The 23,303-nt window shown below is 43.9% G+C and overlaps 1 protein-coding gene and 1 long non-coding RNA gene across 11 annotated transcripts in view; both read left to right on the forward strand.

Annotated features, from left to right (window-relative positions):
- Positions 1-13,940, forward strand: part of LOC106042973 (uncharacterized) — a 43,331-nt gene extending 29,391 nt beyond the window's left edge. The window contains exons 1-3 of one of the 3 annotated variants that reach the window (XR_010834700.1): positions 4,043-7,112; positions 7,474-7,586; positions 10,257-10,406. This is a non-coding gene — a long non-coding RNA (uncharacterized lncRNA). Of the gene's footprint in view, positions 1-4,042; positions 7,113-7,473; positions 7,587-10,256; positions 10,407-13,811 lie in introns of those variants that run through there. The other 2 variants (XR_007168055.2, XR_007168057.2) reach the window with 2 other exon arrangements.
- Positions 13,941-15,070: 1,130 nt separating this feature from the next.
- Positions 15,071-23,303, forward strand: part of HDX (highly divergent homeobox) — a 51,009-nt gene continuing 42,776 nt past the window's right edge. For 4 of the 8 annotated variants that reach the window (XM_067004877.1, XM_067004878.1, XM_067004882.1 and 1 more), the window contains exon 1: positions 15,073-15,230. The gene's annotated coding sequence lies outside the window, so the exon portion shown is untranslated. Of the gene's footprint in view, positions 15,231-15,729; positions 16,191-16,264; positions 23,269-23,303 lie in introns of those variants that run through there. The other 4 variants (XM_067004881.1, XM_067004879.1, XM_013192209.3 and 1 more) reach the window with 4 other exon arrangements.

Below are 23,303 nucleotides of genomic sequence, written 5' to 3' on the forward strand. Positions count from 1 at the left end.
GGAAAATATTTCTTTGCTGGAAACAGAAAAGTGTTTATTACACTTCCTTTGCAAGAATCTCAGAACCATTTATAAGCAATAAAACATCTGCCTCTTACTACATTAGGTAAACCGTATTGCTTTGGAAAAAAACAGTAATAACAGGAAAGTTGACAACAGTAATAAAACTTCCAAACTATTGATACCGGATTCCCTTGTTATTCATTATTTGTAAGCTGGAAAGCAGGCTTTGAAATAAAATTGCCCGAAGATTTTCCTAATGCCTTCAGGGAACACGGTCTGTATATTTTCGGCACCCTTTGTGGTTAGAAGAAAACAGTCCAGCAGCATTGCACGTGGGCCTTATTTGCCGTCGAGGGCCACTCGCTCCGGTGGTAGAGGAGAGAAAAGCTCCAGCTGAAGCGAACAGGAGAGCACTGGAGCACAATCAAGGCAATGACGTGGGGAAGTATTGCACCGAGAAAAGACACTTTATTCTTTTGCTTTTCGGCATCATCTTCTTCTCTGTCATTCTATGGTAAAATTTGCCTTAAAGAAATATTTGAACATGGGCTTAAATATTAAAAGAGTCATTTTTGCCTCGCAGAGATATCTGATGGGGTCACTCAGGATGTGCTGGCAAGCAGGATGTCAGATTCATAAAATTATAACAATTATTATTAGGTCATCTTCATTTTCCTGTGTGAGTCTCAATCCAGGCTTGTCTTTCATGTTGCCAAGTGACTGGTGACAGGCAAAGCTTTTCTTGAAGGCATTCTCAAGATGGCTTTTGCTTTATCTTAGCATCTCTGCAAAGCCCTGCTATTATTAGGTCTTTCTAATGCCTTGGTTAAAACCTCAGAGATTATGCTCCTACTTTATACTCCAATAGCCTCTTCATTCATGATGTTTAGTTAGACTAAATATTTGCCTGGAGGACTGGCTGTGCAGCGACTACCGAGATATTCCCAGCACGTGACTAGAGCCAATTTTTCGTTGCCTTAATACTGTGAACAGAAAAAAGAGACATAATAATCTGGAAGCTGAAAAAAAAATAAAAAAAAAAAACTTTGTGCAGGCTGCTGCTACCTCCCAGACTAGCCAACCATCAAACACTCCCTTCAGCTTTCACCATGTGTGCTTCAGAGAATTTAACATGTGAGGCTTCCTATCCTGGTCTTCACATGTCTGTGAATGACATGGATAAAACATCAGGTTTAAATGCAGAGCTACAATTTCTTGGTCCTCTCTGTAGTAACACGAGTAACACGGGCACAAAAGAAGGCTGCAGAGTGAAAAGCTCTCTGCTCTTCAACCTGTCTTCCCGAATTACATTTCTTTAATGCAGAAAGAGCCCAAGAAGATGACGGTGATATTTCCTGCTGTGGTTTCTAGTACATCCCAGCAGCCTGCTCTTTGCTCTTAACCAGGAGCCTTCGCATTAGCAACTTGTTTTTCCCCTCGTAATTCATTTGTCAGGACTCTTCCTTTGCTCTTTTTATTTCACACAGCTCTGCTCTGCCTTACGTGCAATGGTAGCTTTGTTTTTAAAAAGCTTGGGGAGCAAACAACATCATGTTTTCCTTTTCTCTTAAAAATTCACTTGGACAACCTTAAGCCCTTTAGATGGTGACAATACGTGCTCCAATCAAGAGGAGGTGGATTTAAACTAATTATCGAGACCTGAGAGGCTGGTAGCTGTGGTTCAGTCAGCTTTCATTTCTCTCCCACTCTCCTGTAGCCGCAAATGCACGAGCTCAGCTCCACAATAAAGGCCTGCCCTCCAGAAGCCCTGCTTGTACAAACAGCAGTGTCGGAGACCCCGGCTGTCTGCAGCTCCTCCTTGCCCTTCCTCCTCCCGACCTGGGGCGATTCCTCCCTTCTGCCGGGCGTCTCGGCAGCTCGCCAGCCCGAAGCAGTCCTTGTGTGCCCTGGCGGAGAGGGACCGTCTCGGTGACGTGTTCTTTGGCCAACAAAGAGCAACCACAGCCCTGGCGTTAAAATCTGGGAGCAGTCTTTTCATCTTTCTTTGTTTCAGGAGTTTCCAGTAGTTACAGCAATCCTTAAAATGCTCTCTGGCTTCCGATGATAGCCAACTGCTGAGTGTTCCTTGGGACCTGTGTCCTCCACATCCTTGCAAGAGCTACTCTCTTTTCAGCTCTGCACAAGGAGTTTGTCTTCTCTTTCACAGACTCTTCAGAGTGATAGAAACCTCCGTTTTAAGCTCTGCTCTTAACAGAGCTTGTCCCTGGCCTAGGAGAATAATTAGAAAGGCACCCTAATGTCGGCAAGTATCAAAATACCTGATCCTACAAAAGGAGCCAAGACACTTTTAACACAGATATGCCTGAGACTTAGCCTTTTCCTTGGAGTCCTGCTACATGTCCATCAGCAATTTCCCGTGTCACTGACTTTGGCTATTTTTATTCCTCAGGCTTGTGTTCATTTCCCAGTAGCATTCAGTCCAGCAGCTGCAGAACAAAGGTTTTCTCTGAAGGAAAACATCTCCTGCCATTGGGGTTGGTTTCTTGTTGTTGTTTTTTAGTTCAGTGCAGTAGCAGCAGCAGCAATTTTTGGCTTTAAAACCTCTCTGCAGGTGGTTAGCGCTGTGAGCCAGTGCTGTGAAAAGGTGAGACAAACAAGAATCCTGGTAAGAACTTGACCCTATTTATCGGTCCCCGTAGAGAAGGCCCTGCGCCTTCTGTCTGGAAGAGCTCAGATTTTAGTGATTTCACCCTACTTTCAGAGCAGATTCAGATTCCAGTCCTCATGCCTTCTTGGGTTTGCTTTTCATTAGAAAGGAATTAAATTAGGATGCCCAAAATGTAGCTGAAAACTTCTCCCTGGGTTTAGCTGAGAGGAGGGCTGCTCCTGCTCGATTCCTCAGCTCATTTCTCCCTCCTCCCTCACTTTGACCTCGGTGCCAGTTTCCTCTTCTATTTGGGATGGGTACGGTGCTGCAGTTTGCAAGCACAGAGGAGCAACAGGTGCTGGCTAAAGGCATGGTCACTCACACAGGCAGCACCTAGTTCAAGTTTAAATAAAAATCTAAGCCATATATTCCAGTGTTATTTGACTCTTTGTAATCATTCCTCCAAGGCTAATCTCGGGTTAGTAACTTTTCATCCTATAAGCTACCCATGTAACTTTTTCTCACCTCTTTGGTGAAGGGGAGTAGCCATGCACCTGACCTAAATTCATGTGCAAGAGTTAGAAATAATATGGATTTCATTCATCTATCTATGAAACTATGAATACGTCTATTATTTACAAATTCATTTTGCATTCTAAACTAAAACACAACACCGTTGCTTTTGCTTAGTACTGGCTGCATGTTTTACTGATGGAGTGCCACGTTCTCAGCACTTCTGCATCCGATCTTTCTAATAAACGTCTACGTTTCTATAATCACGTATCTTCCTAAGAAAGTTCTTACACCTTTTTGTAGCTCACTAATTTTGTTGGATTGCTGCTTCTCACACTACATCATCATGAAACTTAGCATTTTTCATGTTAATTAAATGTTATGCCCATATATGCAGATATTCATAATTTCCTTGGGGGAAAAGCTATTTCAGTGTATTTTTAAAGCACAGTTCATTTTCATATTTCTAATTATTCACAGAAAATGCTAAGATAAAAACCAGTTTAGGCTGAACTTTGTGGAAAGCTTTTCTCCCTAAAATTCTAAATTATATTAGTACGCACGTAAACAATAACGTACAGCATTTTGAGACAGGAAGAGGTGACAGAAAAAGAGATTGATTTTGAAATATATTAATTTATTGCAAAGAGTCATGTGAACCAATTGCTAATACACCTTTGATGAAGTTTTCAGGTAGGACTGTATAATTGTAATATACGTCAAAGGAAAACGTTAATTCTTTTGCTATTAAAATGCCACTGGCATCAGAAGTTTCCACGAATTGTGACTTGTGTTTTTGCTATCTTTCCAGTTTTGATATCAAGAAAAAAGGATGCTTTAATGATTTTACAGCTTCCTGGTTTCTCACTTGCTATACCTTTAACTCCATAGGCTCAGATTTTCTTTGCACATCTGGCTTTCTGCAAGGAAAAAAATCAGCTGGAGATATTTAGTCTGGGCTTGTTTCACATTGATTCAAATGTTTAAATCAATTGTTTAGACCTCTAACATGAAACCTTTGTTTAAACTCAACATTTCCAAATAAAATACAGTTGAAATTTCCCCAAAGAACTCTTCACATTAATAGCTGAATTTCAGATCATTATAAACCCAGAAGTTGGGTGAGTCTGGCTGTTTGTCTGGAGAGGCTCCTTGGCGGTACTTCAGCCCATCACCTCACTACATGAAGTCATCCTGTGACAAAAAGAAATAAAAAAGTATGTGAGAGCTAGTAGCTGGAGTTACCTTATGAAAAGCACAACTTCATATGGCAATTAATTTTGTAAATAAATTTTATATAAATTTATATAAATTTTATATAAACTCATATAAATTTTATATACATATTTTTATGAATAAATTTCATACTTTTTTTAAACCTTAAGGAGTGTCTTATAGGATCTTTCCTGAATTGGAGGGTTCTTTTAGCATCCATTCATATTGTTAAATGACAGATTTTTATTTTTTTTAATACCAAATCCAGATTTTTATTGTTCATTAAATTTAGGATGTGGCACTGCAGGCATAGGCTGTGACTTGCTTTGTTGAGACAGCATTTTCAAATTCTTTCTTTAACTTACCACAAATGTATGTCTTTGACAATGAAATGCTCCCCAGGCAAAACATTTTTTTCATGCTCCTTATAAGCATTCCCCTTTGAACAATTTTAGCAGTATCAAGTTAATAGCTCTCAAATATTTGATTTTAATCTTACATTTCATGCTTTGCTACTGAGTAGCACTGAGACAGTGATGCTGATGCAAACTCGGGGCAAGCTTTCCTGGCAGCACACCTGCTTATCCAGAGCCTGAGCTTGATCCTCTGCCTGGGTTAGTAACTCTGGGAGCTTTCTGTTCAGTGACCAGTGGCTAAAATGCAAATATTTTATGCAGAGCACAAAGGTGAACGTTTCACAGGGCCATTTCTGCAATATACAGATCCGACAGCGAGAGGACTGAAGTTTGTACACAAAACAACACAGAATTCAATTTCCATTTTCTAGAACTTGGGTCTGCTCCTTGATGGGTCTGTTGCAGCAGTCTTGTGGATGTTTGCTGGCTTTCATCAGAATATCCTCTGTATTGAATTTTCTTGGTTAAACTAGCAAATTCCTATGAAAGAAACATTCATCAGAATTTCTCTGACATATTTATGTCCATAAGGAATTTTGTTGCCTGGAGTAAAAAGTCCTTTGGGTTTATAAGCTCCCTTTTCCTTCCTACGGGACTAGAAACAATGGGCTGTGTCAATCAGAATTCATTCATGTATTAATACCACTTAAGCAAGGCGTGAGGGCCTGGTTTCGGTTGGAAAGTAGTTATGCTAATTATCTTAAATTTGCAGGGATTTGACTCAATAGGAACAACTTGACATTTAGTTTGAAAGGTCTAAATGTTTCTGTGCGGTTCAGATAACAACACTGCTGGTAAGATACTCCTTTTTTTCCTTTCCCAAATGACGCAACAAATACAAAAAGTTAATTTGCAAAATGTTTACTTAAAATAAAATGGCTTGCATTAAGTCCTCTCGATGCAGCTGACACAGATCCTGCTTACACACAATCTTAGACAACAGAGTCTGCCACAGAAGTTGGGCTATTTGCTTTTCTTGAATCCTCCCTGGCTTTGGATGCTTTCAAATCTTTTCTAATCCTTGCTGAAGGGCATAGCTAATTAACCTGGGAACGGTGCTATGCTGCTGCTTTTGCAAACTACAATGACATACCTGCATAACACTGAACCGTGTCTGTAGATGTATCAAGTAGCTCAGGGAAAAATATGTTTGTGGTATGGCACAAAGCCACCTTTCTCTCCCCTCTCTAAGACACACAAAGGATCTCTCTCCTACCGCAAGGCATCAGAGACATGCAGTTTTCTGTGCTGTACCTACAACGTCCGACGGATGGAAAATATTATTAATTTATTTATTTCCATACTTTATACTTACAAAAGCACATTAGTTCTTCATGGCCCGTTCACGGGCCTGTTTCATGGAGCTGTTTTCCCTTAGCAAGCAAAGTGGCATTTGGCATCTCCTTTGTAGTCCCGTTTCCAGTAGGCTGTTAGAAACCTGAGCTTTGAAGCAACGCTTCCTCTGAAATTGTACAAGAATGACGTGTTGACCACTGCTTGACTCTCCATTTTTCTAATTCCCACAGTTAGAAATTGATTAGTTAATGGAAGCTTAAGCTTGATGTGTTGCAGCACGCTGCACCTTTCTTGTTAGCTGTGAATCCAAGATAATCACTGTGATTTAAGTCAGCCAAGCAAATCCATCAACTGCGTAGCGTGACAGGTTGCTGCTGGTTTTCCTTTGGGGTATTTATTGAAATAGACTACTAACAGCTTTTTTTTTCATATTATACCAGCAAAAAAATATATATATATTGTTTTACTCTTCATGTAATTGCAGGGCACAGCAGAGGTGGCTGCTCCCATGGGGCAGGGTGTCACACCAGGACCGAGGCGCTCCGGGGGGCTTACAGAGGGTGCATGGAGCCCCCGGTGTGGCTGCTCTGGGCCACTGGTACCTTAACCATCCTGTTAGAAAGACACAAGCATGTCTGGCTGTCCTTCCAGATGCCACTGACTGCACCTTTTCCAGTTCAAATTTTTAATTTAAATGATTCTTGGAGTCATTCCAGATGAGCTAAGACTCTCTTGTGAATCAGTGCTGTCCAGCTACCCGTACATGTACTCTTACCGTACCTGCTTAAACGTAACCTAAGTTGTTGGATGGTTGGTTATAAATGCACATTTGAGTTTTCTACCAGGATTCTTCGAGGAACCCAAGAGACAAGCTGACTAAAGAGCAGATCATGTGTTGGTGGTGCAGACCTTACTCTGACTCAAAATTGTTGCATGTGATCGTATGCTGGAAGGGCAACGTGTTCCAAACCCCAAGTCTCAGTTGCATTTTTAACAGTGGCATGACTGTGTGCGTCCCTGTATGCTACTATAGAGCAAGCAGTTTACACATCATTCACCAGGTATTATTATCTTTATGTATTAGTGTAGATTTTTTTTTTTTTTGGCAGTTTTGCATCTATTTAGGAAAAGCCAGCTTTCAGAACAATGGTAAATAAGACTCTAATGCAATGCAGATTTTCCCTGATTTTATTCCCTACAGAATAAAAGAGAATAACTCATACCTTTGCTGAAACTGATATAGCCACTAATGTAATGCTGCTTGTTTTTACCTACAGTCATTCCAAGTAATATAAATTATACTCCTAAAATACATCTGATAATAAAAAGGGCATGTGAATGAGATTATTGAAATATGAACCTTTAAATAGGGACTTACTTTTAAAGTCTAACAATGCTGTTTTGATCTTTGATTCTATTTAGTACATGATAAAAATAAGGTGGAATGAAGATGAGTGATGAAATGTTGTACTGGATGAAGCAACAGGATTCCTGCAACAGAAGACATTGGAGACAAAATGGATCAAAATGTCCGTGTGAGTGTATAGCATATTATTATTTTTAAATGATAGCATATAAAATACCATTTTTTCTTTGGAAATAGAAGGATCAAAATTAGTTACTGATGCTGATGAACACCGATGATTAATATTAATTAAGAAAACTGTAAGTGACCCAACAGCATGCAACTGATGCACTTTACAAGCCTAAAGTAGCAACAGAAAACCTGTTTCATAAATATCCCAGGTTTCATAGCTGGAAGTTCCCGCTGTGCCAGCAGGCATGTGGCAAATAGCAATATGTTGATACTGTCAGGAAATTCAAATTCCAACGGCTCATCTTTGGTGCAATAAAAATATGATAAAAACAGTATTTCTATTATCTAAAACACTGATTGCTTGAATTACAAATGAGTGGATCACTCTACCTGTGACTTACTCATGTTCTTTAACCCAAAACATCTACGGTCAGCCATTGTCAGAGACAGGATATTAGGCTAAAAAGGCTTTTGATATTATCCAACACATTTGTCCTGTGCTCCTGTATTCTTATCTTTCTTTTAAAAGGAGACAACTCTATTTCTGCACCAAACGCTGCTTTCAAGTGCATCACCAGAGCAGCATTGCCTTATGATAACAAGCATTGGTGACAGCGGCTAAGCCAGTATCTAAAAAAGATTTGGCATCCTGTCTTGACTAAAGAGAGATAAAAGGGCACTTTCTAGATAGGGTTGTTCAAGAAGAAGCATCTATTAGGGACCCAAGAGTACAAACTCTATTGCCAGTAGATAGCTGCAGCGATTGGGAGAAGTATAACCGCCTCCTCCTCTTAAAAATCTTCCCTTTAGTGTTCCATCATTCCATTTTATCTGGACTGAGATTAAACAAGATTATACGCATGAAGTAAAACAGATTGGAATCAAGAATGTAGTCCTACCACAAGTGGGACTTCTTTTAAAGAAATTGCTTAAACAAATAGTGATTCATGCGAAAGTGCCTGCAAAGCTTTCCTTTTAATGTAGATAAAGTAAAATCATAGGGTTAGTAGAAGGGGGAAAATTATTTGCCATCAAACCATCAATACTTCAATGTCATTGTTATCTCAAAGACAGAAATGGAAGATTATTTTGTAAACATATTTCTTATGAAGATAAGTTTCTAATGAGTGATAGCAGTTTGTGATAAGATTTAATCTTACAGTCTTTTTGCAAAACGTATGCGATGCTATGAGATTAAACAAAGTAGGATATTTTATCTACAAAAGACAAGGGTTCTCTCCCAAGGAGGACATTTCACCAGGTATACTTGGTCTCACCAAACTTTAGGAACCAGCCTGTGCTTTTAGAAATATACATAAGAAAATAATTTTTTATGAAATAGTTAAGGGTGAAACTGTCTTTTACTGTAGACCAGGAAAACAAACAAACAAACAAACAAACAAAAAACACAAGCCCCTGCTACTCTCACATTAAAAAAATTAAGAAGAAAAGACAGTAAACCGAGGAACAGTTCAGGAACGCAGCTGATTTTCCACTTCCAAAAATGTCAAGAGGCATATCAGTGTGACATACAGCCAGCCCTTTGAAAATGGCATATGGCGGAGTTTGTAAAGATACTGAATGAAAGGTGAGGACGAATTTAAACACTTTAAGTTTGCAGCCTAAAAGTTTTTAGACAGTAGCACTCCTTCTTAGTGCAGAATACCCGCTGTGTAGGATGGTTTTGCTTCAAGTACACTAAGAATTGCAGGTTTATGCAGTAAAGATGGCAACCCTTTGACTTCTCTTGAACTTCCACCTGCAAATTGATAGCTGGGTCAACTGAACATGGATGGAAGCTGTGTCTGTGATTTCTTTAGCTTCTTGGATTCTGTGGTGACAGAACTAGGATGTTTAGCTGGTCTTGTCCTTTTGGAAACCCAGGAAGGTCATGTGAAGGCTGTGGGTTTAGCAAGAGCAGTGTTTATATTGTTTTAACAGTTCCATGCTTTCCATGCCTATGGTAGAAATGTTCACCATTTCTACTTCAAAGGATTTCCTCCGAATCCCTCACCCTTATTCAACATAAATGTGGAGCTGTCGAGGAGCATGAGACGCTTTGTAGTGCTGTATTATCTGCATACTTGATGGCTCTTGTCTTCATCTTTGCTTTTATGATACTCTATCTTTTAGAATTAAATCTACTCTATATTCTGTGGTTTTGTTGCTTTCCCTTACTTTGGCATGCTATGACAGGGGCGAAGAGTTAGCTTCACTAATTCAAACAAGATAACGAAACCAAGAAGAAATAATTGAATAAACTGGTGGGCGATGGCTATCTCCTTTATTCTCAAGGACTTAGAACAACACTTGTACTTATCCTGTTATTAGGGGGAAAACCTCTTTGCAGGCCCTTTCAGGCTGGTCAGGGATACAGAATAAAGTTGAGGAGCTGGTGACAACGGGGGTAGCTGTGAGCTTTTCTGGACACACAAAAGCGTGGGTCCACAGTTAGAAAAGAAGCAAGAGAGGAACACGTGTGTGGGAGACCTGAATTAAGAAAAACTGAATTAAGGAAAACCTTCTTAATCTCTGGAGAAATATAAATCAAACAAAACTAAACTGCTGCTTAACCTAATAAATGCTCTGAAGAATGCATTTCAAAATTTCCTCAGTTCATTTTTTCAAAAATCATGGGCAACAAGTATTTCTTCTGCTTTGCTTTTAGATGATTCAGATTCCCAGTTGTGTAGGGGATGGCAGTGAGGTGTTACATTACCAAAAAGGGGGAACGTATGGATTGCCAGGGGGCCTGTACAGATTGACATTCGCTGTTATTGATATCACAAATAAACTTGTGTGTAAGCAAGATAGGAGAAGAACCCATTTCATTTTGTTCCATGCATCAGTAGATTGGAATTACGATACTTTACATACTGGAAGGAAAAATTGTGAGAGTGGTAGTGTGGTTAACCTGGAATGGAGCAAGTTTCTGTAATGTTCTGAAAAGCAGGGAGACTCTGAAGAGTTCATTTAAACTGGAAATGTACAGCTGCGTCCTGGCCTGGAAAGCAAAGAATGGAGGCATCGAAAGGAGAGTGAATGGCTTCAAAAAGATTTTCTGGTTGTGGGGTATAATTTTTTATTACTTTGGAAAACAAATACCTGTCTTTTTGGGAAGTCTGTAGTAATGAAGTCTAAAAAAGTAGACTGGTGGATTCTGTGCCACACAGTCCAGAAGAATATGGGATTCGTTTGTAAAGGCTTTTAAAAACAGGCCAATTGCACAGGAATCAAAGGCAGGAAAAAAAAATAGGGTCCCTCCCCAGGTCTTTTCTTCCTCCTGCCCCTACTGGTTTGGTTTTCATTTTTATTTTTAAATATTTTATTTATTTATTTATTTAAAATTCTGTGCTATTAAAACGTCTATGCTATTAATACTAATGTGTGGGAAGCCAGTATTCAATAATTCTCTCCCTCTTCACTTTTGGTGCATAGCATTTTTATGTGTTCCACAAGTTGATAATTTGCATGGCTCATCGCAAGAAAAATACTTAAAGGTAATAAAAATAAAAAGAAACCGCATTCTTGATCTTCATAAAAAATATCCCAAGAAGTAAAAATGTGGAACAAATCTGTAAAGTATATACCCAGACAGGCTCCTCTGTGTTTTGTTTTTTTTTTTCCTCAAGCACCAGCTGTTTTTTGCATACGAGCATAAGGGACGTATTTGCAGATTCAGTTTATGGGAGCTTCGTTTATGCACTGGGTGAGGATTAACAGTTAATTTTAATTAATGTGGCAAAACCAAGTTCAAAGACGATGGAAAATTTGTAAATCTCGGTGGACCACTACTTCTGGCTGTGTTTGTAGATGCCAGACAAGGTGCTGTGTGGAATTTTCCACATTAACATTTTTACAAAGTTTCACACACTGTAATCATTTCTCCACCACTATTTCACGAGGAACCCCCTGATTTAGCAGTTCTTTAATTCCACCCCTATGCCCCCCTATTTTTAGTGTGTCTTTACAACGTATCTGTAAAGCAGACAGCTACCGCTGTTGTCATTTCAAGTGACTGCTCATCAAGAAGGAAATCCATGAGAAAGCAGGCAACCAACCCCCAAGGCCTGTTTTTCTGAGCAGCTCCCACCTGTGCAAAGCTGATTGCATTGATACGAAAAGAACAGCACGCACATTTTGATGGAAACAAGTAAATAAATAGCAGGCAACTTGGATTTCTCCAAAATAAATCATGTCAAAACAATCTAAGTCTCCTCTTTGACAGAGTAATGAGCCTTGTGGAGACATGAAGCAGTGAATGTCATATATCTTGGCTCTAGCCAGGCTTTTGGCATTGTCAGTGTTCTTACAGTGAAGCTGGGGAAACAAAGCCTCCAAACTGGTTGAAGGACTGCTCAGAAAACTGTTAGAATAGTTTTTTGACAAAATGAAAGGCGTGAATGAGTTTTTTACCGTGACCAGTCTGAAGTTTAATAAATCTGCTCTGTGGGTTCAACTTAACTTAATCGAAAATTCAGGATGAATGTTGGCAATTTTTTTTTCTAATGGGAAGGACTGTCAAGCACTGGGATAACTGCACTTTTCAATGTTGATTCTTGGATACAGTTTCCCAAGCACAAGTTTGACACTTTTTTGGGGGACAAGAGGACAAATTTAATGACAGGATCAGGTCCCTTTTTGGGCTCATGCTACGTAACTGCAAGATTTTATGCCTTACTTCAAGGTAAAAGGCAAATTACTCATTTGCAATCAGGAATCATCATACCAAACTGCAACCCGAATTAGTGGTGGCACATTTTACTGTTCCTTTTCACTTGGCTTTCCTGTTCTTTTCCAGATTCAACAGAAAGCCAAGAAATGGTGGTAGCATTTGTTCTAAAGCGTGTGGCCACATGTGTCCAGGTGTGGAGCAGCTGGTGTAGCTGCTGGGGCCACACATCGGCCCCTCCGCGTGGGATGCTTCTTGTGCATCCCTGCAGAGACCTGCACGATCTGCTAGGAATCTGAATGTGGCATGAGCTGCTGGGAAAAGGGGGAAGAGCATGGGATGGGGGGTGGGAAGACTGGTGTGATTTTACAGTTTGGTTCCTGGCTGTGGAATACAACATGGGCTTTTGATTTGTTCATGGGAACAGCGTGAGAGTAGCGCCCAGCGGCTGCCCTGAAGGCAGGGAATGCGCAGCCACAGCGCCTGGAGACTCAGCCCAGTGCCGTCCTTCTGAGGAATTCTTTCTCCACCATGTGGAAGTAGCAACCCGTATTGAGCCAAGTAACTAATAGTAAGCTGAGCTAATTAGTTTAATGAGCTAATACAAAGTAGCTACATCAGAGAGTCTCTCTTTGATGCTAATTCCCTCGTGTGCGGAGTCCTTTTATGTCCCGGGCTACTGTTTAAACCACTGGACCAATTTGCCAGCCTCTGTTAATTTAAATCTGTTATTAATGAAAGAGAAAGCATGTGGATCTGGTTGCAATAGAAGAATATTTGTTTTATTTCATCCTGTCACAGCTTTTCCCTCAAGGTTTGTCTCACTGAGAAGCGTTACCAGGGAAGGAAGTAGCTGGTGTGAAGTTCTCTGGGAGCTTGTCACTCAGCTGCCGTAAACAGCCACCTCAGGCACCGCGTGGTTTTAAGGCTTTCTGCTAAAAGCATTGATGTGACGTTCTGAGCGAAAGTCCCCAAGATACAGCTCCTGGCTTCCAGCCTGTCCCAGCACTTTCAGAGCAGGAACCCTTCGACTTGCTTGTCTGTCTCCTACCTTTTTTTTAGCCTGTATGTTCAGTTTACTCCTCTATATTTTAAAGTAATTCCTGTGTATTATGGAGCGCACCTCCTCTACCCCACTCCTACCACTAGCATTACAGTATTTTTTCAACTATCCTTTTTTCCTTTCCTCTTCTCCTTGCTGAATATAGACTTTTCTGCTTAAGCTCAGTCTTACCTTTTATACCAAGACAAATTCCTGTTACTGTGATCCATAAATCTTTTATGTGGTCCCACGTCTGCATATTAGATTCTTTGATAACATAAGTACACAGCCGATGTCTCCTTTAAGAATGGTTCTATGACTTTTTGATATATTTTTGCTGTAGAAAGAGCACCTGTGAGCCCATTGTTAGTCAGACAAGAGCCCTTGAAGTATTACTTTCTACTATTCAGAATTTAAAAAGTTTAATAAGCTGCATTTTACCAAATATCGCTATCTTTTTCAGAGGATTTTTGAGAGACTGTCTTAACCATTTTTTTCCCAAACCCCAGATAATGTGAGAAGAAAATGAGAGGCAGCACCCAGGCCTGAGGGGACCTGCCCCGTCGTGCCTCAGCCCGTTCATGGTCCTACTGGTGGGCTCCTCACCCGCAGCTGGCGGCTGGGGTTTCCGTGGCTCTTGGTCAGGAGGCGTAGAGCGGTCAGCATCAGCTACCCCAGGGGAGATGTGCAGTACCAGGGGGAATTCTTGGGAGGCTCATCAGCTGCCTTGGTCCATCTTCTGCTATATAAAGCGGTAAAACTAAGTAAAGTCTGGCACTGTGCTGAAAACAGTATCAGTAACATAAAATCTTTAGCTAAATTAAGCTTTATTAATTGATTGATCGATTTTCCGATGCGGCGGAGGAAGTGTAATTAAAATGTGGACAGAACACAAACTACTATTCAACTACGAAAGGCTGCTCGCGAAGGATGTACTTCAGTTGTGAGCGAGCGAACACGCAGCGCATCCTGCTGCTGCACGGGAACCCATAGGCAAGACGGTGGAAGTTGAGTACGTCAAAAATTGGTTGTAAGGTCTTTCAACATTACTAATATCTTATTGTAAGTTGAGTATACGCGCATATTGACCGCTTTTCTCCTGCCTACCAGTGACATTGTTGTATTTCAGTCCTACAGAGATGTTGGACAAGGCCAGATTGCCCAACACCATGGCACGAGATTAACCGTGTCTGATAACGTGGGGAATTGTGGCGTGAAGTGTTCAGGATAGGAACACGGCGTGCCTGGAGGTTTTGCGGTGAACACAACGGGGCCTCACATCCACCTGAGACTTTCCTGTGAGGTGACAGAGCGCTGGGCCAGGCTGCCCGGGGAGGTTGCGGAGCCTCCTCCTCTGGAGACATCCAACGCCCGCCTGGCCGCCATCCCGCGCAGTGCGCTCGGGGTGCTTGGGGGGTTGGACAGGGCGATCTCCAGAGCTCCCTTCCCGCCTGGCCATGAGGCGACTCCGTGCCAGGTAAGGGCTCTGCGTGACTTCGAGGCTCGCTGTCGCGCAGCCCGGCGCCGAGCTCCCCTTGGCCGGGCAGGGGCCGGGCAGGGGCAGGGGCAGGGGCAGGGGCAGGGGCAGGGGGGGGGGCCCCAGGGCACGGCTCGCCCAGCACGCGCTCGGTGCCGCCGGGCGCGAGGCGCTGCTCAGGGGGAGGCCGCAGGGGCCGTGCCCGCGCGCCGTGCGCGCGCCCCGCGCCGTGCCCGCGCAGCCAGCCCGGCCGCGGGCCTCCCCCCCCCCCTCGGGCGGGGGGCGGGTGCGCGCTGTCCCGGCCGGCGCTGATCTCGCGCCGCCATTGGCCGCTGTCTGCGCTGACGTCACGATCATGCTGAGAATGGCTGATCGGGGCCGCTGATTTCATTGTGTGACGCCGGGACCCGCCCAGCCCCGGCCGCCTGCAGCCGCAGCCCCGCGCAGCACGGTGAGCCCGCCGAGGGGCCGGCGGCCGGGCGACGCCCGGGGGGGGGCGGCGGGCAAAGGGGGGGGGGGGCGGCCCGGGCCCCCCGGGGGCCCTGCGGCCGGGCCGGGCCGGGCCGGGCCGGGCGGGAGGGAGGGAGGCGGCGCGGGGCCGGCGGGAGAGGGGGGGGCAAAGGGGGGGCGCCGCGCGGGCTGGCGCGCGCAGACCCGCCTCGGGCGCGCACGCGCACTGCGCCTCCCCCGGCGGGCCCGCACCGGCCGCGCCGCCGGGAGGGGGCCGCGCGCGCATGCTCCGCGCCGCCGCGTGAGCTGGGGGGGGAAAGCAGCGGCAGGCGGAGGGAGGGCGGCTGCGCGTGCGCGGGGCGGCCCCGGGGCGGGCTGGGCGCATGCGCACAGAGCGCGTTCTCCCCCCGCCGCCGGTTTGCGTTGCCCCGGCTCCGTGGGCAGCGGCCCCGGGCCGGGCCGGGGGGGGGTCCGCGGGCTGGGGGGGCCGCGGAGGGCCTCGGGGGCCTCGGCTCCCGGAGCTGTGCCCGGGCTGGGTTGTCCTGAGCGCTTCGGAGCCTCTGCACGTACAAAAATACCACGCCTGTGATTTAAAGAGCGCTGTGCCGCGCAGTCCAACTACACTTGGAGCGTGGCGGTGTGTGAGGGGGTTTTTCGCCTTTTTCTGGTGTGGCGTGAAGTAGCGCCGCGCTTTGGGGCACGCGCTGCTGATGAAGCATCGAGACGGGGTTGGAGTCAGATGCTTCTGCTTCTGAACGCGCGTGGGCATCGGCTCCACGATGCCCGACGAGCGCAACCAGCGCAGCACCCAGAGCCCTGCCCGCCGTGTCACGGCTGCGCCAGCGGGGCTCAGCGTGCGCTCCATGGAGGGTGGCTGGAGCAAGCACTTGAAGGATGAAGGTGTCCTACGCCGAGTGTGTTGTCTTGGAATAAAACCACCTGTGAGAGTTCCCTGGGCTCGGTACGGTTGCTTAAGTTAGTGCTGCAAGGGCCTTTCATGCTCTTGTTCTGTCTTACTAGAAATAATCCACCCAAGTCTACTCAATAATTCTACTCAAATAATAATCAATGAGGTCTACTCAAAAAGCCCTACGCCTTACAAAGTTTTTGCTAAGTGGCAACCAGAAGTAGTCCAACGTCCTCCAAACTGGAGTCTTGAAGCAACCGGTGTCCCCAGGGTAAAACTGACCCCTTTTTCTGATAAGGGCCTTACAAATGCTGGTGTACTCGGTTGATTTAAAACCTGGCTAATGCAGCTGAAGCCCGAAGTCTCATCTGTATGCATAAAGTTAGATGGGATGCATAAACCTGAAGAGCAGATGGCATAGGTCATGATGTTACCAAGCTTCTGAGAGCTAATTTGTCCCTAATGAAGGGCTGAGTTTTATAAGCAGAACTCTAATACCAGATTGCAAATGCCGTACTTGGTGGACAAGGAAGCAGTTGTGCTGGAAGTGATGGAGACTTAAAAGTAGCTTTGTGGGACAGGCAGTGTATTACTCTCACCTGTGGATCACCGTGATCTGCCACGCGGTCAGGTAGTTGCAGCTGGTGTGGCCTGCATGGGAACGGACCAGTAACCTGCAAGTGCAGGGTATTAAACACTGCTGCTGGGTGCTGGATGTCTGCTACCTTCACGCACACTGTGCGATTGTGTGTGTGTGTGTTGGGGGGGGTTCATTGTTGTTTTTTTGTTTTGTTTCTTAACTTTCCCCTTGGGATGTGCGAAAAAAACTCAGTTTTTGCCAGACGTGGGAAGTGAATGAACTGATTGCTAGCACAGGTCAGGTTTCTAAAGCTAGTTAATAGTGTCTCTACTGCGGTCTTGTTTTATTTATATATATAATAGCTTCCTTATTGTAGTCGCAGTTCTGTCTCGGGTTTGTATTGGCACTGAGTCTTGTTATTTTGTACCACTGGAGTTCTGTGGATGGAAAGAAAAAATGAAATGAGGAAAGTGCTGATTTTCTTACTGCGCCTGCTGAGGATGGGCAGACTAGAAGAGCAGTAGGCTTAGAGGCTTTTACAAGGTGACTTTTTTTTTTCCAAACAAATTCTTGTATGGTGCTGAGGTTAGAAAACAAACAACAACAACAAAACAAAACTGTTTGTTCCCTCTTATCACTGTGTTAATCCCTGACAGTTTTATAATGGTTTATAGTGTAAAAAAAAAATTTACAGTTATTTGTGGTGGCTTGTACTCTGAGTAAAAATCTTCTTAAGCGTAATTTCAGCTCCAAGACTGATTTCTGTTACTGCTTGAAATGAAAGGGATACCCTTAAGTTTTTATTTCCCATCTTTCAAATGAATTGGTATTTTTAACGTAGCATCTTACAAATACTTACCTTGTAAGTTTACTTGGCTCAGCAATCTTAACATTCCGAGACTTTTTGATGTCTATAATGCTACACACTGTAGACTCACTTCAGACCACAGACATATATTTATTTTTTTCCTTCTGCTGCTGCTTCTCTTTTTACGTTTACTTTTTTCCCCCAGACCTTTCAAGTAGTCATTGCAGAGCACTCTGTTTCTTTTTTTTTTAATAAGGAATCGTCAGTACAGGAATATTCCCTATTTCTTACGGTTGTTCCTTCTCTTGTGATGCTCCTTGACACCAAGTTGTTTTCAGTAGTTTCTAAAAATACATCTCTGGGCTTCACCAGGTCTCCCTGGAGAGATTTTTAATTCTGGAAACTGAATAAAGCAGCTAGAGCGGAAGAACTAGGCAGTTGTGGCAAACTGGGATTGTCATTACGTTAAGTACTTGTTTCATAAAGCAAATGCAAAGTTGCATGAAGCAAACTTCAGAAGCCAGCTTGGCTTTAATTCTCCCTTCTCCCCTTGTGCTCTCTTGCCACAGAAAGGGCAAAAAGATGGATGCTTTGGGAAAAGTTGCTCAAATGCTGTCTACAGAAGTTCAGCCATGAGAATAACCTTGGTCTCATCTGACGAGGAGCCAGTGTGACAGGCTGAAGTGTGTTAGCAGGATCGTCCTTCATGAGGCTTGTATTCAGCTGTCTTGGAGAAACTGAAGGGCATGGAGCTCCCATCTTGGTCCTTACCTCTCACAAGCCTTACATCCCTAGGGCCCGACTTCAGCACTTGGGCTATTTACATCTCCCTAACTGCTGCATATAGAGAAGGGGTTCTTCTGGTGCTATTATATATATATATATTTTTTTTTCAATTAGTTTTCAGTTTAGAAGGGGAATGAGGATCAACATCTTCATCTTGATGGGTTCACCAAAGACTGAGGAGTGGGAGACAACCAGACTGGGAAGCTGATTGATGTTTGTTGGCTTAGGACATACAGCAGTTGTGAAGGAAATACTTAGAGGAAACCTGTTTTTCCACTTGTCATAGGTTATTCTCAGCACTGTCACTTAGACATCAGCATAGTTGCCAAAGCTGCCTTATTTTATTAGCAGAGCAGGTGGATGTCGAGTCTCCAAAAATACCGCTTTGTTACCCCTACCTTTTGCTGAAGGTTCATGCAATTTCAGTTCTCTTCTGTAACAGTCTCTCTTCAGCTTCAATGTATTGCCCACCAGCTGGACGCGTGTTTTTCTGAAAAGCTCCAGTGTGTGTTTTCTAAACTTGGCAAGTCAAACATCAAAAATTAAATCCTGATAAGAACCCATGCGGATTTCTAACTCAGTCTGAGGTTCAGGATAGAGGTGAGAAATCTGAAGAAGCTGGAGTGCTTTGTGGATACACGATTTGGGAAAAGGAGATTATTTCCTTTGAAGTTACTGAGATTCTCCTGAATGATACTGAGTTCGTTGTGAAGGCATGTGAACTTCTGAGTACCTTGATACTAATGGGGCTGCATTACTGCTTAGCGACATCGGCACTTTGTAAGTTATCTCCAGTCTGTGCGTATTTCCACTGGCAGCTGGGGATCTCCAGTGTCAAAGTGTAAGAATTAATATCCAGTTCTGAATAGCTATGGAAACCGATGCAAAATCAGTAATACTTCTCCAAAAAGCCTCAGTGTAACACTTTGATGAATATACCCTGCATGGTTTTAGTCTCCAAGTCACGTTTTCCCTTTGCGGATGCTCAATGTACTCAGTGTAGATGAATGGTAGGTCTGACAGGTATGGGAATAAGCAAAACCTGCCTGTGAAGATGGTATGTGCAGAGGCAACGCCTCGTGAATTAACATGATCATCACAGAATGGTTTGGGTTGGAAGGGACCTTGAAGCCCACCCAATCCCCAGTGCCATGGGCAGGGACCCCTCGTGCCAGCCCAGGCTGCCCAAATCCCACCCAGCCTGGCCTTGGGCACTGCCGGGGATGGGGCACCCACAGCTCCTCTGGGCAGCCTGGGTCATGGCCTCACTGCTCACAGAGTGAAGAATTTCTTCCCATTATCTAGTCTAAACCTACCTTCTTTTAGTTTAAAGCCATTCTCCCTTGTCCTGTCATTATCTGTCCATCTAAAAGGTTGCTCTCCATCTTTTTGATAAGCCCCCTTTATGTACTGAACTAATGCTGAACTCATTAGGTTCATGTGGGCCCACTTCTCCAGGCTGTCCAGGTCCCTTCGGATAGCATCCCTTCCTTCTGCTGTATCGACTGCACCACTCAGCTTGCTGTCTGTTTGATGCTTTGGGAGTATAGATGGCTTTCTAATGGAGTTTCCAAACATTCAGTAATTGGGTTATTCAGCACAGGGTACTGTTCAAGATATCCTAAATAAGTGCTTAAGAACTGCTGATAGCAAACTGATTTCCATCTAGACTTTACAGATAATGTGCTATCGGTGTGGTGGTGGGTTTTTTTTTAAGGCTTCAGGAGAAGAAATATTGCTAAATGCCCTGCACACTTGTGTGAAGACAGCATGCAAGTTATTTTGTCCTCTGCTATTGAGGTGGAGTACTTGGAAGTTTAGTATTAGTCATAGTAGAAATAGTAGTAATAATCTTGTGATTTCTTATTCCTAGTTAGAATCTATGTAGGCAATCAAAACAAGCAAAGAAACAAAACAAAAAAGCCCAACAATTTACCATCTGAAATTAAGGTGATTCCTGATTTCCTTCCTCCTGTTCTTTGTAATTTGAGATCTTCACGAGAAGTTGCATTTCCTGCCCAGCTACGAACATCTTGTGAGGTTTGCTACGTCTGCAATCCAAACAGCAAAAACCACTGCAGCTTCTTGGGGAGGCGGGATGGGTTTCTTGGGCTTCATCCCAGACATTAGTGGTGTATGTTGAGGTTATCTATCCCTTGTACGCTCTAGAGCTTAACACCTGCTTGTTAGTGATGGTGTTACATGCTGAACAACTGTAGTTTAGGTGACGGTACTGTGGGGTGTAAGAGAAATGCCGCAGTGGAGCGCCACAGAATCGGTCGGTTGGCTTTGGGTAAGATCTGAACCTCATTTTCTGTTGGGCAGGTACAGCGGCCAGCACAAGCCCGCTATTCTGCTATTTAGCCCTACGTTTTTGTTGCGCCTGATAACAGGCAGTTTTTAAAAACTTCCTTGAACAGGCTCCCTGTTCCCCAGTCACAGCACCAAGCCTGCTGGAGTTCGAGAAGCGTTTGGACACCGCGCTCAGACACATGGTGTGGGATTTGGGTGGTCCTGTGTGGAGCCAGGGGTTGGACTCAATGATCCTCGTGGGTCCCTTCCAACTCAGGATATGCAGTGAATTAATTGGCAGAACAGAATGAATAAGGTTGTCTTACAGAGCAGGATAGCTAGTGAGGTTTTTTTATCAGTCGGAACTGGAAATAAGAGTATTTTCTTGTCCTTTCTGTAGTTTCAGTAAATGTGTGTGGATGGGTTGGGCAGTGGGAGGCAGTACGGGGCTCTCTGTTGACCTCGGGTTCAGTATAAAATGCAAAAAGCATTAATAAATTCTTACTTGCTCCTTTGAAAGTTGAGCTTACATTCTGACAATAAAGTTACGACTCAGCTTCCATAACTCTGTATTGGTAGTGTCCTGCAATCTATTTATTTAAATCCATCCCTGATTGCCTCTGCACAGATACTCTGAGCTGTACTTGATCAGGCTCGAAGGCAAAAGGAGCTGAGGAATCTTACCAGTGTTTTAGTGGCAGGTGTAATGTCCAAGCAATTGGAAGGCACCACAAAAATGCGTTGTTTAATAAACCAGGCTGTGACCTCTTCTCAGTTTAGGTAGGCGAAGTCTGTCATGCAATGTGTATTTTGGATTATTATTGGATGACAGGCTTCATCTTCTGCATCAGGAAAGACAGAAGGCTCATAACCATTTCTGATGAGGTCATTCCTGGGTGCTGATCTCAGCTAAATAAAACAGGATCGCTGGTACTGGGACAGAAACTGGATCTTGTCCTGTCATCTTCAGTGTTTTTTCTTAGAGGCCTGTCGAACTCAAGTATCCATTACCATTAAATAGCATAATTATCTTAATAACATGAAAGGTGCTGGGTGTTTGCTCCTGCTCGTGACCCCTTAATGATTTTCTTTATTTGCTGTTAGATGTTCTGTGAAGATTATGTCTATTTGCCTTCTCCTCCTTTCCGTCTGAGGTTTCCAAAAACAATCATTAAAACTTGGTAGCTACAAAGGGTTCCCCCCATAGCTTTATTTTCCTGCAAGGTGACAGTGTGGTTTCTTATTCTTTAGTTTGTTCTTCATTATTTTTATGTAAATACTTCAAGTATTAAAAATAACTTGTGGTTGGTGCCATTTTCCTTTTCTGAAGCACGGAGTCAGATGCAGGCCGTTCCTGGACAGTGCCTTGATTTGTCTCAGCTGGCAGCTTGCTGTGTGAGACAAAATAAAGGCCTCATTTTGGAAATCGTGTGGTGATGGGGCTTTTCCTACCAGTTTTGGTAATACTAATTGGAGCTAGATAGCCAGCGGATTGTGTGTTATTTGCCTGTGTAGAGCGTATAGCAAGTGCGAAGCCCGACTTTGCTGGTATGGAGTCCCTTCTGTAGTAATTTGCTCACACTTGGCAACATCCAGCTGGCTGCCTTTTGCAGTCCCGGGTGTGAATTTCACTGGTAAGGAGGCTGCGCCTGGTCTGACGCTTCCACCAGGCCGCAGCCGAGGAGGCCGCCTCAGCACCCTCACCACAGAGCCTGGGGGCTGTGGGCACGCTCCTGGGGCAGCTGCCCCGGGTGGCGCGGGCCCTGCGCGGCTGCACAGGGTCTCTCATGGGGAGACCCAGTGCTGGAGGCAAGACCTGAAAGTGCTGCCAGGTTCCCGTGAGCTCTGGAGGGAGTGGGGGGGGTCTCTTGGTTCTGGCTGAGTGGGCTGGAAAACTCGGCTCCGCTTTGGATAAAGCCGTGGGGCAGAAACGCTTCCTGAGGGCTGTGGTGCTGGGCTCCGTTCTGCATCCAGCACTGGTTTATACCACTTTAAAACAACCCTTAAGCATTCTTTTAAAAAAATAAAAAATAAAAAGATACTGCTTTAGGGTACAGTTTCATGGTATCTTTCACCTTTCCAAATGCAGGCTGTGCTTCGTGTGGTCCCTCCTTTGTGTTAATGTTACTGCGTTAGCATTGCGGTGGGCTGGACTGAACCCCCAAAGCCTTTCTGTTTGCTTTTTTGTTTTTGTCTTTCGAGTTGGCCTTCAGTTCTGGTCCTTGATCTTTTCAACCTTGCAGCTGCAAAGTGCGGGTGCTGACACAGCAGGAGGAGTGGGATTGACTGGCCGTAATGGAGTGTAGGATTTGCTGAAGTCAGAGACGGTGGAAACTGCTCGTGCCAGACTGTAACCTTCATTTTATCTCAGATTGTCTCTTTTTTTTTTTCTGTAAGGGGAGGGGATGCAAATCTGCCAATATTGTTGGAACAGCTGGTGTTACTCTGTTTTGCCTAATGCCTTTTTTTTCCTTTTTTCAAGTGAGAAACTTTTTTCTTTGTCTGAAACCAGAGGCTCTTGGGCTTAGCGATTCAATGTAATACTTGCTTATGAAAGGCTGTCAGTGTTGTTCCAAACATGTAGTTCACCTGCTCAACTTGAGTCCCTCACAAAGGAGTCACTAATGCTGACTGTACCAGTATTGTCTTTTTAGTTTTTTTTCAAAGTAAGTAAAAGTATGGGTAAAGGATTTTTAAAGAT

This window comes from Anser cygnoides, chromosome 13 (genome assembly GCF_040182565.1).
Source record: "Anser cygnoides isolate HZ-2024a breed goose chromosome 13, Taihu_goose_T2T_genome, whole genome shotgun sequence".
Classification (NCBI taxonomy): Eukaryota; Metazoa; Chordata; class Aves; order Anseriformes; family Anatidae; genus Anser; species Anser cygnoides.